The following is a 17,806-nucleotide window of genomic DNA, read 5'->3' as shown; positions in this document are numbered from 1 at the left end:
TTTGGTATCATCACAACTAGAGAAAGACAAAAATATCTATTTTATGTGTCAACTTTTAATTTACAAGACAACATAATAAAAAACTGAAAGTCTCTCAAGTGCTTAATGAAATAATTTGTCCAAAAGCAAGAAATAAAATACATTAGAGAAACATTTGACGTGCCTGTGAATAACGCTCGGAAACATGTAGAGCAAATGAGGAGAGTCAAATGTTTATCTGTTGTATTTCATTTCACACTTGTAGACAAATAATGTTACAAAACTTTTGATTGTTTGTTTTTTTTTAAATTTTTTTACCTTCATGTTTTGTTCAGAAAGCATGAAATAAAACATATTTAAATATCAATCGGTATCCTACTATTATTAAAACATACTAGTATAGATCAAGAGGAAACAGGGAAGTTTTGGCTTATTTTGCAATTTGATTTTTCGTGAACTAGACCTCATACTGGTAAGTCTGATAGAGCTCTAGTGAGCGGTCTTCAGCACTAGTCGCTAGTCTAGTTCAACTGCACTTTGTGAAAGTATCTGTATTGTGAAATTGATCTGACATTCCATGTGAATATTATGTGTATATTACCCACGTGTAAATTGATTGTTACCTAGCCAAGCACTGTTAGTGCAGCTTAACAAGTCTGCCTTGAAACTGAACTTCTTGGTTCGAAACTAGTCGTCAGCATAATAAAACGCAACTGTGACGGAATTACAATACACAATTTATGTTAGCAAATTTGCTGGTCGTTTCATGACTTCATGTTGGAAATACGTAAATAAATAACTGTTAATCTCAGGCTTAAATTAGATTTCAAGACGTTTAAGTAGTCTTGCAAATTTTTCTGGTTAGGCAAACCATTAAAATTAAATATACCCGGCAGTATTCCCAATTGGTCACTTCACTGTGTCGGAATTGTCTTTGTGCACAGTGGTTTACTACAAGGATAACTTACTTATTATTTTGTCAAAGTAAAGAGCATTTCATCTGCTCGTCCTGCAGTATTATTTTTGTAAAAGCAGACGCTCAGCTTGGATCACCGAACCAGACACAGTTCACTATGAAAATTCGAGCAAACATCCATTGTGTAACTTTCCCTCAAATCACTGATTAAATTTTTCTTAATTACCCTGATTACTTTTTTGCAAAATTAGACAGCACCCAAGTCAGTTTGATACTAGAGTTGTCAATTTCCCACTCTTCGTATGCCTATGACAATTCGGACAAAAATCTAGTATGTAATTTCTTGGGAGTCTTGTCTTCGCTCTACTCAAACATTTGACTAAGAAGAAAAATGAAAATTACTTTTCGTACCTATAAAAAGCAGCAGCAGATGGGTACCAAGTAATGCTTTGTCAGACTGGATAAAATGCAGGTTAAATATGTTATTTGAGAGCTATTATACTTCTCAAGAGCAGGCGCGCGACGCCTGGACTCAGAGTTGGCAAAGTTTATAAAAGTGGCTTAGTAAAAATTCCCTTTTAATTCAACGATCTTTTAAAATAAGAAAAAAGACTTTTCTGAGGAGATTAAGAACAAGTAATACACAAAAGTGAGGTACTGCCTTAACTTCTCTTACCATAATGTCACACGCATGTGGGTTGGATTGCAAGTACCCGACCTCAAACTTTGACATAGTACAAAATTCTTGAGAAATATGTGGTCCCTTATTCACTTATTGTCTGTTGTCTTTCATCTTGTGATCTTCAAATGAGTTATTTTGATCATCTTTGTGATTTTATAGCGTTTTGGCAGAACCAGTACATGGTAACTGTGAGAGATCCACCTTCCACAGTCCACCATCAGTGGTGGAGGATAAATCTTTGAGTGTCTGGCCACTCGTGTTGTCGAAACAACAGAGAGATCATTAAACAAACGGCGGGCAAAGGCTGACCTTGTCCGAAGGTTTCTGACTGAGATTCAAACCCCGAGACTATTCTACTGGCTCCAAACTATGGTAACTGTTAATGAACAAAGTAAGAGCATATGGACTATCAGACCAACTGTGTGATTGGATTGAAGAGTTCCTAGATAACAGAACGCAGCAAGTCATTCTCAATGGAGAGAAGTCTTCCGAAGTAAGAGTGATTTCAGGTGTGCCGCAGCGGAGTGTCGTAGGACCGTTGCTATTCACAATATACACATCTACATCTTCTCTACATCTACATCCATACTCCGCAAGCCACCTGACGGTGTGTGGCGAAGAGTACCCTGAGTACTTCTATCGGTTTTCCCTTCTATTCCAGTCTCGTATCGTTCATGTAAAGAAGGATTGTCGGTATGCTTCTGTGTGGGCTCTAATCTCTCTGATTTTATCCTCATGGTATCTTCGCGAGATATACGTAGGAGGGAACAATATACTGCTTGACTCTTCGGTGAAGGTATGTTCTCGAAACTTTAACAAAAGCCCGTACCGGGTTACTGAGCGTCTCTCCTGCAGAGTCTTCCACTGGAGTTTATCTATCATCTCCGTAACGCTTTCGCGATTACTAAATGATCCTGTAACGAAGCGCGCTGTTCTCCGTTGGATCTTCTCTATCACTTCTATCAACTCTATCTGGTACGGATCCCACACTGCTGAGCAGTATTCAAGTAGTGGGCGAACAAGCGTACTGTAACCTACTTCCTTTGTTTTCGGATTGCATTTCCTTAGGATTCTTCCAATGAATCTCAGGCTGGCATCTGCTTTACCGACGATCAACTTTATATGATGATGATGATGATGAGTCCCATACTCCGTTTACCGAGCGTAGGGGAGCGACGCGGGAGACCCGCGCCGCCTTACTAGGCAAGGTCCTAGTGGAGGTGGTTTGCCATTGCCTTCCTCCGACCGTAATGGGGATGATTGATGATGATGATGAAGACGACACAAACACCCAGTCATCACGAGGCAGGTGAAAAATCCCTGACCCCGCCGGGAATCGAACCCGGGACCCCGTGCTCGGGAAGCGAGAACGCTACCGCGAGACCACGAGCTGATGATCATTCCATTTTAAATCACTCCTATTGCGTACTCCCAGATTATTTATGGAGTTAACTGCTTCCAGTTGCTGACCTGCTATTTTGAAGCTAAATGATAACGGATCTATCTTTCTATGCATTCGCAGCACATTTCACTTGCCTACATTGAGATTCAATTGCAAATTCCCAAAATGGACATAAATGACCTTGTGGATAACATTGGAAGTTCACTGAGGCTTTTTGCGAACGCCGTGTGACGAGGTCCTCACGTCGAGTAGACCACTCGCCTGGTGCAAGTCTTTGGATTTGACGCCACTGCGGCGACTTGCTCGTCGATGGGGATGAAATGGCGATGATTATCACAACAACCAGTCCCTGAGCGGAGAAAATCTCCGACCCAGAAGGGAATCGAACACGGGCCCTTAGGACTGACAGCCCGTCGCGCTGACCACATTTTTAAAATTTTTTTTTGTTTTTTGCAATTCACAAACACTAAATGAAATGCATCCTCTGCAATATATATATATATATATATATATATATATATATATATATATATATATATATATATATAAAATCACAATTTTAAGGAAACAGGAATGTTGTTTTTATTTATTTATTTATTTATTTTCCATAAAGATCACTCTGTTAAAAGGAACATGTAGATCATTTCATTGTATAGTATATGCATTACATATTGAGCGGTGAGAGAAGCGTGAGGTTCATTATGAGCTGTCAAATGTGCACACCGACTGCACCCGACACATCCCAACTAAGTAGGGGGTCGAGGAAGACTGCCTGAAGATAGTTGGCAAAGGTTTTCCGATAGTGTGACCATCTATGAACCTCATTGTGGGCTTGCTGCAAGAAATACCAAAAGTCAAGTCGCGATTTGGCACCATCCCCATAGAGATCGTCCAATCTTTGACCCAGATGATCGACTGTGATTTAGTCGCCGGAAAGTAGTCACTCTCCGGATCTAAGAAGGAAGCAGGTGTAATATGTTGTAGGGTCACACGGAGGTAGCAAGCCAGCATCTGTCTTCCTAGGAGCCAGACGTCCTCCACCGCGACACAAGTTAAGCGGTGATGGTCGTCATCCACTTGCCGACATTTCGGGAATAGTGGAGTGTCCACTAGTCCAATTGCATGGAGCCGTTGGTTGGTGTTGAACTTGCCACAGGCGACAGAGAACCACAGTGCCCGAACGAAGGTAGGAAGGAATTTTTGGTGCACATGTCTCCAAATCTTCGGCCAATGCAACTTGGGGTGTTTGAGTTCAATGACATTACGACTTATCCGTCGTAGCAGCCAAACATAAAAATCCTTCGCGCATGGCGGTCTCGTGCGTGGAAGCTCGTCTCTGATATAACTAAGTTCCACGATAAATGTTGATACACGCGCAAAATAAGGCGTAATGTTGCCCACCGCCACCGGAGGTGTGAGGGACGCTGGAACTAGGAGATCCAGTAGGCGGGATGTAAGGGAATCACGCCCGCTACGCCATTGCTTGTACATCGTGGCTAGAAGGAGCGCCGTCGCTCGGCAGCGAACATTCGTAAGTCCGAGTCCCCCCTTGTCCGTAGGGAGCGTGAGCGTTGCGTATCGCACCTTGAGGGGCGACCCAATCATCACAAAATAGCCTAGTGCTGATTGAAGTCGACGCCCGAGCGTGAGTGGTAGGGGAAGGATCTGCGAAATATGCATCATTCGAGAAACCACATAAGTGTTCAGATATTCGACTCGTTGCAAAGGATCAAGGCGCCGCAGAAGATGTTGTCGGACCATGGTACGCGTTGTCTGTAAAATACGTCGGTAGTTAACTGCCGCAGTATGTTTGACAGATGAGGTAAAGTCTATGCCGAGATAGCGAAATCGTTGCACATAAGGAAATGGACTGATTTCTTCCGGCGTAAGGCCCCTTCCAACCGGCATTGCTGCCGATTTGTTCATGTTCACTGCACTACCCGCCGTCACACTGTGCTCCCACAACAGTTCAAGGACCGTCTTCACCTCTTCCTCAGAACGAACGAGCAGCAGGAGGTTGTCTGCATAGGCACGACATCTGAAGATGTAGCCCCGCAATTCCATCCCAGAAAGAGAATTTCTTAGCCTCCCAATTAATGGTTCCAAGGCCTAGGAGATGTCGTGCGACGACGCCGTTTCCTCCTTTTCGGGGAACGGTGTTTGCGTGATCGTCCTTCCGTGTCCTCAGATTGTAGGGAATCACGGCTACCCGACAGAAAAGCATCCGTAGGAACTGGAAGTGTTTCGAGTCCCATCATTATACTTGGCGGAAGTTCGGTCGAAACTTATGTTGTCGTCACAGAGTGCGTTCCAGACGAAACAGCATCCGTAGTGGCTGGAACTGCTTCGGGTACTATCGGTGTGCTTGGTGGGAGTTCGGTCTCATCTGATGTTGTCGCCGTAGATTGTAAGCGCGATGGAGCAGCATCCTCTGTCATCCCGACGTCTGCTACAAGGTTTCGGAGAGTGCCATCTTGATATTCCACCGGGGCTGTGTCCTTTCGGTCATCAGCGGACGCAGTGATGGAATTGGCATAGGTGATCGGTAGTACCGTCATCGCCGGCGACGGCTCCCGCACATCTGAAGGCAGTTGCGAAATCCGTCGTTGAATACAGTTCGACCTGAGGTGTCCCCCCTGGCCACATTCAGAACATGTACGTGGTTGACCATCGTAAATCACCACCGCCCGACAACCACCAATTGTCACATAGGACGGTACATGCTTCTGAAGATCAATTGTGATCTGTCGCACTCCGTTAAGAACGGGGTACGTGGCGAATCGTGTCCAGCGTTCTGCTGTGTGACCATGTACCGTGTCGTATGGCTTAAAAGCCTCGATATCTTCGTCAGCCGGGAGCTCAAATGGCAGCTCAAAAACACGTATTGTCCGTACATCCAGACCAGCATGTTCTACCGTTACCGTGCCGACATTCCCGTCACTATGGGAAAATCGGAGACCTCCTTTTGTCGCCTGTAGAATTCTCTCACACGCCTCGTCATTTACCATCTTAACATTCACCATGGGACTAACGATGGACAGGTGAATTCCGACAATATCGTTTGGCGGTATCTTGACGTCCTCTCGAATGAATCGTTCCACTGCTAAAGCCTTTGTTCGTTCGTAGTCTTTGCAGAAATTGAATCGTAATGTAGTTTTTCTGTACTTGTTCGCCATGATCGTTGTTACTAGCCCGCGCGCAGACTAAGTCCACAAGTAAAAAAAAACTCGCACACGCCGCACAGGCGGAAGTATCGGACTTCCGCTTCGTACAGCCGCTAGCGCCGAACTTAAACTATAGAATGAGATTTTCACTCTGCAGCGAAGTGTGCGCTGATATGAAACTTCCTGGCAGATTAAAACTGTGTGCCGGGCCGAGACTCGAACTCCGGACCTTTGCCTTTCGTGGGCAAGTGCTCTACCAAATGAGCTACCCAAGCACAGCACTCAGCTACCGGGGGCGGATGATGCTGTAGTATATATAGAGGTTGTAACAATGGAAAATTGTACTGAAATGCAGGAGGATCTGCAACGAATTGACGCATGGTACAGGCAATGGCAACTGAATCTCAATGTGGACAAGTTTAATGTGCTGCGAATACATAGAAATAAAGATCACTTATCATTTAGCTACAATATAGCAGGTCAGCAACTGGAAGCAGTTAATTCCATAAATTGTCTGGGAGTACGGATTAGGAGAGATTTAAAATGGAAAGACCATATAAAGTTGATCGTCGGTAAAGCAGATGCCAGACTGAGATTCATTGGAAGAATCCTAAGGAAATGCAGTCCGAAAACAAAGGAAGTAGGTTACAGTACACTTGTTCGCCCACTGCTTGAATACTGCTCACCGGTGTGGGATCCGTACCAGATAGGATTGATAGTAGAGATAGAGAAGATCCAACGGAGAGCAGCGCGCTTCGTTACAGGATCATTCAGTAATGGTTAAAGCATTACGGAGACGATAGACAAACTTCAGTGGAAGATTTTGCAAGAGAGACGCTCAGTAGCGTACCGCCGCCGAACTTCATGCAGGAGTCAAGCAGTTTATTGCTCCCTCCTACGTATAACTCGCGAAGAGACCGCGAGGATAAAATCATAGCGATTAGAGCCCACGCAGAGGCATACCGACAATCTTTCTTTCCACGAACAATACGAGATTGGAATAGAAGGGATAACCGATAGATGTACTCAAAGTACCCTCCGCCCCACACCATCAGGTGGCTTGCGGAGTATGGATGTAGATGTACTGCTCGCTGTTACTAGTTTCAGTCGGTCACCGTTTTCTCCCTTCGGACGCAAGAATTGTCAGACAGGTCCCACGGTATTGCGGCTTTCTGTAAGAGGGGGGCCACGCCTACACGTGATTCTTAAGGCTGAAGCTGTTGCAGCAGCTACCAGCTATAACCAGTTCACAGGAGGACCTGCCCTCGCCACCAGCGAAGTGGAAACCGGTCACTGTCAAGGATGAGTAATAGCCCGCCTCGCGAGCATAACAAGAGTGCAAGCCGTGTACTTTCTCCTACCGCCAAACAAGTGCTGTTAGTCTGACCATGGGAGCTGTCACGACGAATCGAACAGCAGTTGCTTTCCCCACGGGGCACTCGAATAGACTGACTTGTCCCACAACTAACACACTTTCCAAAAATTTTCGTAATGCCCTTGTAGAACAAATCCGCAATCACTGGCTTTCAAACTGATTTATTACACTGCTATACAACATGATTTTTGACATTTACGTAATTTTTGCTACTCATAAAGTAGTTTTTTGCGTTGTTTTCAGAGCTGTTATCAGTTTCTTTCTACCACGTACAGTTGTTTTCACAAATCAAGTAGACTCTTTTTCATTTAAACCTAAGTTCCTCAGAGACAAATCTTATTTCCAGGTAGGTCAATTTTATTTTAGTAAGACGAATCAGTTGGCCACACTTGCAAATCAATCTGGCTGTTAGGCAGGAAAATTTAGTTCATTTATGGCATGCTATAGTGCTGTAAGGTTATATTCGTGCTGTAAAATGTGGTTTTGCAGATTCTCAGAAGTGAGTTCCCACACCTGTTTGAATACCCCAAACATATTCTGTGTTTATTGTAGACATGTAATTGATAAGCAGAGGCAGGACATTAATAGTTTCTTGAAAAACGTCCACTATGCTTACTTTGGTATAAGGCTGCACAAGGTAAGCCGTATGTATGTTGAGGGACTGAAACTGTGGAAAAATGGGAAGAGAAAAATAACGCTTTTTGCAGTTCCCTTGGTGTGGGGGCCCTGCAAAATCATATTTATGATTTTTATTTTTGTATGTTAAACGTCTAACGTCATAACACAGAAACTATGAAAGGTATAAAATATCCTAACATTTCTTCGTCCTTGCAACAAGTTAGGCATAGTGAATCTCTCCCGATTCCAACTCGACCTACCGTTCTTGAATATTTGCAACAAGAGAGCAGCTCAGAAAATGAATGTGATGACAGTGATATTTACAAGTCGAAAGAAGATTGAGCACCAGAATTGTGCTCGTAACGTGAAAGAAGTGGTATTTATCGACTTATCAGCAGCGTATGACACAGGCAACCACCATCTGTTACTTGCCAAGGTCCACAACCTGACCAAGGATAGGAAGACTAGGCTTATTCCCACCGTTATGCACAATCGTAGGTTTTTCGTCGACTTCCAAGAACAGCGTAGCGCATGGAGACTACAGAAAAACAGACTTCCACAGGGAAGTGTGCTGGCTCCAATTCTGTTCAATATACAGAGGGGTCCAAAAAATGTATCCACTGTTTAAAAGTCCATAACTTGCAAACTAATTGACGGGGTTGTCTCATTTTTGGTGAAAGTGTAGCTTAAAGTCCACCTTAAGGATATCACTGTAGGTGTTCGAAATGGTCACCATTAACATCCACACACAAACGATGCCGCCGAACTGCAGCACGAACTACTGACTGCAAAGTGTTCAGCTTAGTATTTGCAGATGCATGTACGACGGATTCTAGAAGTTCATCCAATCTGCGTGGCTTTTGTCGGTAAACGACGTCCTTTAGTGTTCCCCACAGTTAAAAGTCCAGAGGAGTTAGGTCTGAGGAACGTGGTGAATACTCCAAAGCACCTCTACGGCCTATCCATCTTCCCGGTAGATATTCATCGAGATACGCCCTACCACGATTTTGGTAGTGGGCTGGGGCACCATCTTGTTGAAAGTGAACTCTTCCTTCTCCATACAAGTCTCGGATGGCAGGTAGAATGGATGTCTGGAGCTCCTGAAGGTATACCGCACTGGTAAATGCGCCAAAGAAGAATGGCCCAATCAAGCCCCGGTAAGACAACCCACACCACACATTTACTCCTGGCAAATTCACGGCTTTGTCTACATGGACGTTCGGATTTTCAGCGGCCCAGTAGATGTAACTGTGGTGATTTACTGTACCATTCAGTTTGAACTGTGCCTCATCAGACCACACACTCATCTCTGCAAACTCTACATCGTTGCGCACCATGTTAGTCCTGGGTCGTCCTCGTTCATTGCGTGTATCGATCGTGGGAAGTAGCACTTTCACTTTGCTGTCTTCAAAATTCGCCGAACACTTGAGTGACTCACTCCAGTTTCATGGGCACAGACTTCTGTGATGAGCGAGTGAATTGTTGTAACACACGACGGGAGTTAGCTGGACTTGTTACTGTTACAGGTCGTCCAGATCGTTGTTTGTGTACATCTTTAACACAGCCTTCGGCTTCAAATTTGTCTCGAATGCGACGAATCGTTAAACGTTTGATACTCATTTCGCCATTGCCGTTGAACCTAATTAATGTTTTCGTACTTAAAATACCACTTCAAAACTGACTTCCTTTCATCGCGCCAGCCATGTTTACTCGAGCAACTAGGTGCAACTAAGAACAAAACACTGACTATCTAGCGGCTGTCATTTGACAAAACAAAACAACGCAATACAACGCTTGTGTGGCGATTGCCGGAACTACAAACTACTACTCTACCAAAGATGAGACAACTCCGTCAGTTAGTTTGCCAGTTATGGACTTTTAAACAGTGGATACTTTTTTTTTAACTCCTATGTATACAGAATGAGCAACCCATTCCACCCAATAGCAGGACCTTTCTCTAGCCACCCAGAGCAAAGATTTTGCATCAGTGAAGAACACTATCATGAATTCTCTTTAACAACTTTCCAGATACTACAACCCAAACCAGCTTAAAATAACTCCCATTAGGACACAAGTTTGTACTTTTCACCTGAAAAACAGGGAAGCTAGTTGCAAATTAAAGATAGTATGGTCAGGTGTCGAATTGGAATACTGAGAGACCTATAACTATATGTTTACGTAATGTGTATACATAAACATATAGCTACAATCAGCGGTGGAAATATATTTGTGAACGCCGACCGTGTGCGGCTGTTTCTTGTTGGATCGTCTGATCAGTCGGAAGTTGCATTGCAGAGGAGAGTAAATGCCTATTCAAAACATAATTATTTTTGGATAGCTCAACATGAATTTCCTAAGGGACCGTAGTTTATCATGCATTTACCAGTAGAATATGGCGCGGAGAAAATATTTCGCCGCATACAACTTCCGTCCGATTTCGACGAAAGAATTCGTGACTGTGAACTCTCTATTTGGCAGAAACATAAAGAAAATTAAATAACTTCATGAAGTGGTGTGATATAGATTCTATATTAAATAAATAGTCCATACACTAGTTCCATTTAAATCTGAATTTATGGCAATTAATAGAACAACTTACACTGCAATGAAAGATTTAACATGGATGCCGTTTTGACTGGCACTTCTCTTCTGGTAATGACAATAATTCCTTTGACGTTTTCACTTACACGTCGCACAATAAATTTACTGCTATGCAGTATTGCATTTTTAGTATTGAACTTTACTTTACTCTAAAATAATATTATTTTTAACGATAATAATACGGCGGCAAGACATGCGCGTCCGACACAAGTTACAAGAGACAAGAGAAGAACGAGTAACTGTTCATCGAGAATATCTCGTACATAAAAAGAAAGTGTTAAAGTGTTCTTCTTCTGTCCGATTTTCGCGCCGCGGTTTTCAAAAGGCAACAACTCACTGCATCTCTGATGGCGCTTCGACAATAGGCAAGATACGTCACAGGTCGTTCACCTTTTATATTCTCTCAACATTATTTGCTAACTGTAGCTGGTGACGAGTGACTGCTCGATTAGTGAACGATTTAAAATGATAAGGCAATCACATAATGTTACAGACTCCAATATTTCTAGGAGTGACACTTGATCTCTTACTTCCAAAAAGCACTGCATGGACAGCAAGTGACAAATTTTCACCAGGAACAGTCTTCTAAGGAAACGCCGGATCACGGTGCGGTAGTCAGTCTGAAACTCTATGCACCTCTGCAATGACACTATGCTATTGTAAGGCAGAGTATGCATGTCGTGTTTGGTATAATTCAACAGAAGCCAAATACGTGAACGTAGCTCTCAATGACACTTCCCGAATCATAACAGACTGCTTGAAATCCACTCCAATCAAATGGCTTCATCACTACGCAGGAACAGCACTACCCTCTGTTCGAAGAGAAATAGTTGCGGATGAGGAAAGAAATAAAGTGGAGCAAGAAAAAACGTATCCCCTGTATTGCAGGCGCGAGCGTGCGTGTATGTATGTGTCGTCGCATCATAGCTGTGGAACGTCTCGTACAATTTCAACCATACTTATAACGCATACGACTCGGTTACTATGGTGGTAGGAAAGTGCTTTCGAAGTATAGCTCTGAACGCTTGTTTCGAGTAACGTCAACCAATCTTGGGTCATATATGAACTACTATCTGCCAAAAATTTAAAAAGAACTTTAGGTGTAGAATATTGGGCAAACGTGGTGGTGGGGGTAGCAGTAGATAGATGTACAGCTTAACCCGGGAACGACTTGAGCAATTTCAAACAAACTTGGTACACATATAGGTAGTAAGAAATACTGCAGGACTGGCATAATCCCAGAATTCCTAGAGGTGGATTAGGGCAGCGTAACTCTAGAGAGATGTCAGAGCATCCTAAGATCCAGCACACTCACCTGTGGAGTGGCATAGCTGACCCAAAGGAAAAAAGAGTAAGTTCAGGAGCTATCATAACAATTTATTAAATAAAACGATGCAGCAAAATATGTAAAGATAAGATTAGATTAAATTAGATTATATTAGTATTTGTTCCGTAGATCATGAATACGACACTTCGTGAAGATGTGGAACGTGTCAGGTTAATAAAAGGTGTGTATAAAAGATATTACATTACACAAAATATTACATGACACTTAATATTTTGAAATTTTTTTGTGGGAGTTGGGGAGATTACCCACTTGCTATATACAAAAATTCATCTAATGAGTAGAAGGAGTTGTAGTTGAGAAATTCTTTTAATTTCCTTTTAATTGCTATATGGCTATCTGTCAGACTCTTGATGCTTTTAGGTACGTCACCAAAGACTTTTGTGGCAGCACAATTTGCCCCCTTCTGAGCCAAAGTTAGATTCAACCTTGAGTAGTAAGATCACCCTTTCTGCTAGTGTTGTAGCCATGTGCACTGCTATTACTTTTGAATTCGTTCGGACTGTTACTAACAAATTTCATAAGTGAATATATATAATATGAGGCTACAGTGAAGATCTCTAGCTCTGTACATAAGTGCCTGCAAGATGATCTTGGATCACCTCCAGCAATTATTCTGATTACACGCTTTTGTGCAATGAACACTCTTTTACTCAATGATGAGTTACCGCAGAATATGATGCCATACGAAAGCAAAGAATGAAACTAGGCGTGGTAAGCTAATTTACTGAGATGTATGTCGCCAAAATTTTCAGTGACCCTAATAGCATAAGTAGCTGAACTCAGACGTTTCAGCAGATCTTCAGTGTGTTTTTTTTGCTTTTGTGATTAAGAAAAATAGCAGTTCTCTTACTGAGGCAGTTAAAACTACAGAATAAATCATTACCAAAACACCTTCTTAGAGGTTTTGTTCTTTTATTTTACACTAATTCAGCCTCGCAAGTGTAACTTTATTTCAAGATCATAATTTTATGTCAAAATCATGAAGTTAACTGAGTCGACAAATTTTAAAAAATAACGTCAAAAACTTGTAATTAAATAACTTGGTAGAAGCGTCAACGAATTAAAAAGTTAACATCTTATAAGCTTCGAATTACGTGATCTCTAAAATAATTATTCCAACATGAAACACCTAAATGTGAGCGAACACAATTATGCAGTGCTTAAATCAGTCCGTTAAATTATACCAAGCTCAGGACAAAGCAACAGTAACTCTACCGCGAGGACGGACGCCGACTTAACGGTTCGAGGTACAACGGCTGGAACGACCCGCCAAAGCAAGCTAACAATCACATTGGTCAGACTGGGCATTAAAGGAATTTACAACAAACTAAATCTAAAATTAGAGCACACAGTTACCGGACGAATAACGCACAAACCAATGTACAGCCAGAAAGAAATGGCAAACAAGTGTTGTGTGGCAGTAAAAGAAACTAGGTTCGACCGAACATAGGCCAATTTTAACAGCGGATTTGCTTGGCACTTTTCAATACCAAATGCGTAAAATTTTCTTAATTATTATTAAAAATAAAAACTTGGGTTACTTTTAATTCATTATAAAAAACGTAGATTATTTTATAACATACTAGGCTACCGTGAGCTTAAATAGCCACTCTAAACGTTTCACAGGTAGCGCCAATATTATAATCACGGCTTGGGAGAAATTTCAGGAAGGCTGTATTACTAAAAGAAATAGGTTATAATAATGCAAATAAATGGCTGTTATATAAAAAGAAACAATAGAGAGCAAATTCAACTCCAGATCATGCTTATAATTAAAGTGCCAATGCGCTCGCACCCCGAGCTTACGGTGTAACAAGCATAGGGAGAGGTTAACCACTGTGATTACCTAAGGCAACTTACACAGTTAGCCATGTAGGAATGTCCAAATAGAATTTCATAAAATTTTAAATGATAAGAAAGCTCACTGTAATACGGCAACCACGGCCCTATTATCGTACCAATCCAAATAATAGGGAATAGTAATTTAAGCTCACAAGCTCACTTGGGAATTTCACTAACTGTCGCTTTTACCTCAAGCTAAAATAACACTCACCCTTTTATTTTTGGAAGCATCTGGAAACAAATCCAACTTTGTGGTACAGCCCAAGTTTAAATAACAGTTCAAAAACCCTCTGGCAAATTCTATAACACGCTTTGCGGCCAGGAACACAATAACTGTGCACAAATAGCGACCGCAAGTACTCAAGTAAAACACATCTACATCTACATGGATACTCTGCAAATCACATTTAAGTGCCTGGCAGAGGGTTCATCGAACCACCTTCACAATTCTCTATTTGTCCAATCTCGTATAGCGCGCGGAAAGATTGAACACCTATACCTTTCCGTACGAGCTCTGATTTCCCTTATTTTATCGTGGTGATCGTTCCACCCGATGTAGGCAGGTGTCAACAAAATATTTTTGCATTCGGAGGAGAAAGTTGGTGATTGGAATTTCGTGAGAAGATTCCGTCGCAACGAAAAACGCCTTTCTTTTAATGATTTCCAGTCCAAATCCTGTATCATTTCTGTGACACACTCTCCAATATTTCGCGATAATGCGAAACGTGCTGCCTTTCTTTGAACTTCTTCGATGTACTCCGTCAGTCCTACCTGGTAAGGATCCCACACCGCGCAGCGGCATTCTAAAACAGGGCTGACAAGCGTTGTGTAGGCAGTCCCCTTAGTAGGTCTGTTACATTTTCTAAGTGTCCTGCTAATAAAACGCAGCCTTTGGTTAACCTTTCCATAACATTTTCTGTGTGTTTTTTCCCATTTAAGTTGTTCGTGATTGTAATACCTAGGTATTTAGTTGAATTCACGGCTTTTAGATTAAACTGATTTATCGTGTAACCGAAGTTTAAGGGGACCCGGAACGTCCTATACCTCCAATGTTAAATATAAGGACCATTTTCTTATGAACTATTAACACCAGAATGATGAAACTTTTACAGTATAATTTTACATATATTTAATACCATGTACCATATGGATTTTAATTTATTGGTGTTTTTGGGAAGATATTAATGATTTTGTTATGAAAATAATTGACACATTTTTTGACATAGTATCTTTGAAATAAAATCTGTTATCAATGTCTGTCAATTTTTTAGCTCCACCCAAAGGTTTTCCATCACTGAGTACTTGGCCTTTCATTGTGGTAGACGCAGCCTTGTTCCCATACGTTTCTGAACGGACCTATGCTCTTCTGTTTAGTAGTGGTAACATTATTTCCCTAATGTTTTAGCTCAGATACAGCAGCAAAAGACTTCAAATCACCATCACCCAGGAACTGTAGGTATCTGACCTTGTACCACAGAAGAGAGCGACTGAAAATGTCTTTCACACCACAAACTTCCATGGCCCGACTAGACCCACTGTAATTCCTTCGACAGTTTTCTGCATGTTCCTCCTTCACTCTTTTAGGACACCTGCAGTGCTTGGATTTAATTACAACACATATGACTTTTGTAGCATCAGCACACGTACCGTCTAGTGCGACAGTCAGGTCCCGAGGATTCTGAACATCTGGAATTTCTTCATTCGCCACCACAGCCTCCTTCACTGCTTCTTTCATGGATTCTTGGGCAATATCTTCAACACAGGATCCAACAACGGAGTTATATTTTGAGAATTTCGTTGGTGGTGGTGGTAGATTCATTACACCACGAAACATTTGACCAGCAGAGTATCCCTTACCGATTGACCTTAGAGCATAAACACATCTAATATTTACACCATAGTACTTGCTTTTCTCACTATCAGTTTCACCTTGGCCTATTTCGACATATTCTGAGTTCCAAAATGAAACACTGTAATGACAACTAGTACAATGGAGACAGATTTCTGCTGCAAGTCCTATGTGTCGCTTGACATTTACTGACATACTCAATTTGCGACATTACTTACACAGTACTGAACTCTCAACCACCTTTGAGAGCAATGAAATGTTAATTATTTCGTTCACATTATCCTCACTAGACTTCTCCAATAAACTGCAGTATTTTTCAGTTGATCCATGCAACTTCTTGCTTGTGCTAGAGACAGGAGTAGATTTCACTTCATGAATAACATCACTATTTTCAGAATCATTTCCCAAGGTCGGAGAAATTGTCACAGTTCCACTAGAGTACATCGGAGGAGGCGTCCTCCTCTTGTAAACTCTGTTACTAAATCGAGGCAAATTTGATAAGTTCCAGTTATGCAATAGAAATACAACACAAATCGTGAAATAACCACAAAATGCTCAATGTAAACAACAGTATCCAAAGACTACAATACGCAGGCAAAACAATTGCCTATCAAATCGTGTTGCCAACATAATATAAAGTCTTTGGAAAGACCGGAAGTTTTGAAAAACGATGTTTTCAATGAACATGTATCAATGTAAATTCAATGTCGCGACATGCCTTCTACAGCACATTATTGAAAATAATATTTTCAATACTTGGAGTTGAGCTACAGGTAAGATTAATATGTCATTTTAAAGAGGAAGATCTGTAGTATTTTATTTCACAATAAACTGAAAACCCAAAATTTCATAATTTTTAGGTTCCGGGTTCCCTTAACAAGTTCATTTTAGCACTTATGTGGATGACCTCACACTTTTCGTTATTTAGCGTCAACTTCCACTTTTCGCACCATTCAGATATTTTTCTACATCGTTTTGCAGTTCGTTTTGATCTTCTGATGACTTTATTAGTCGATAAAGGACAGCGTCATCTGCAAACAACCGAGGACGGCTGTCAGATTGTCTCCCAAATCGTCTATATAGATAAGGAACAGCATAGAGCCTATAACACTACCTTGCGGAACGCCTGAAATCGCTTCTGTTTTACTCGATGACTTTCCGTCAATTACTACGAACTGTGACCTCTCTGACAGTAAATCGCAAATCCAGTCACATAACTGAGACGATATTCCATAAGCACGCAATTTTACTACCAGCCGCTTGTGTGGTACAGTGTCAAAAGCCACTTCAAGCGAATAAAGAGCTAGTTGTGTTTCACAGGAACGATGTTTTCTAAACCCATGTTGACTGTGTGTCAATAGGCCGTTTCCTTCGAGGTAATTCATAATGTTCGAACACAATATATGTTGTAAAATCCTGCTGCATATCGACGTTAACGATATGGGCCTGTAATTTAGTCGATTACTTTTACTACCTTTTTTGAATATTGGTGTGACCTGTGCAACTTTCCAGTCTTTGGGTACGGATCTTACGTTGAGAGAACGATTGTATATGATTGTTAAGTATGGAGCTAATGCATCAGCATACTCCGAAAGGAACCTAATTGGTATACAGTCTGGACCAGAAGACTTGCCGGCCGGAGTGGCCGAGCGGTTCTAGGCGCTACAGTCTGGAACTGCACAACCGCTACGGTCGCAGGTTCGTATCCTGCCTCGGGCATGGATGTGTGTGACGTCCTTAGGTTACTTAGGTTTAAGTAGTTCTAAGTTCTAGGGGACTGATGACCTCAGAAGTTAAGTCCCACAGTGCTCAGAGCCATTTGAACCATTTTTTGAACCAGGAGACTTGCTTTTATTAAGTGATTTGAGTTGCTTCACTACTCCGAAGATATTTAATTCTACGTTACTCATGTTGGCAGCTGTTCTCGATTCGAATTCTGGAATATTTACTTCGCCCTCTTTTGTGAAGGCATTTCGGAAGGCTGTGTTTAGTAAATCTACTTTGGCAGCACTCTCTTCTATAGTATCTCC

Source organism: Schistocerca gregaria, chromosome 3 (assembly GCF_023897955.1).
Source record: "Schistocerca gregaria isolate iqSchGreg1 chromosome 3, iqSchGreg1.2, whole genome shotgun sequence".
NCBI classification, from domain to species: Eukaryota; Metazoa; Arthropoda; class Insecta; order Orthoptera; family Acrididae; genus Schistocerca; species Schistocerca gregaria.
The sequence above is the reverse complement of the archived record's forward strand: the minus strand, read 5'-3'. Positions refer to the sequence as shown.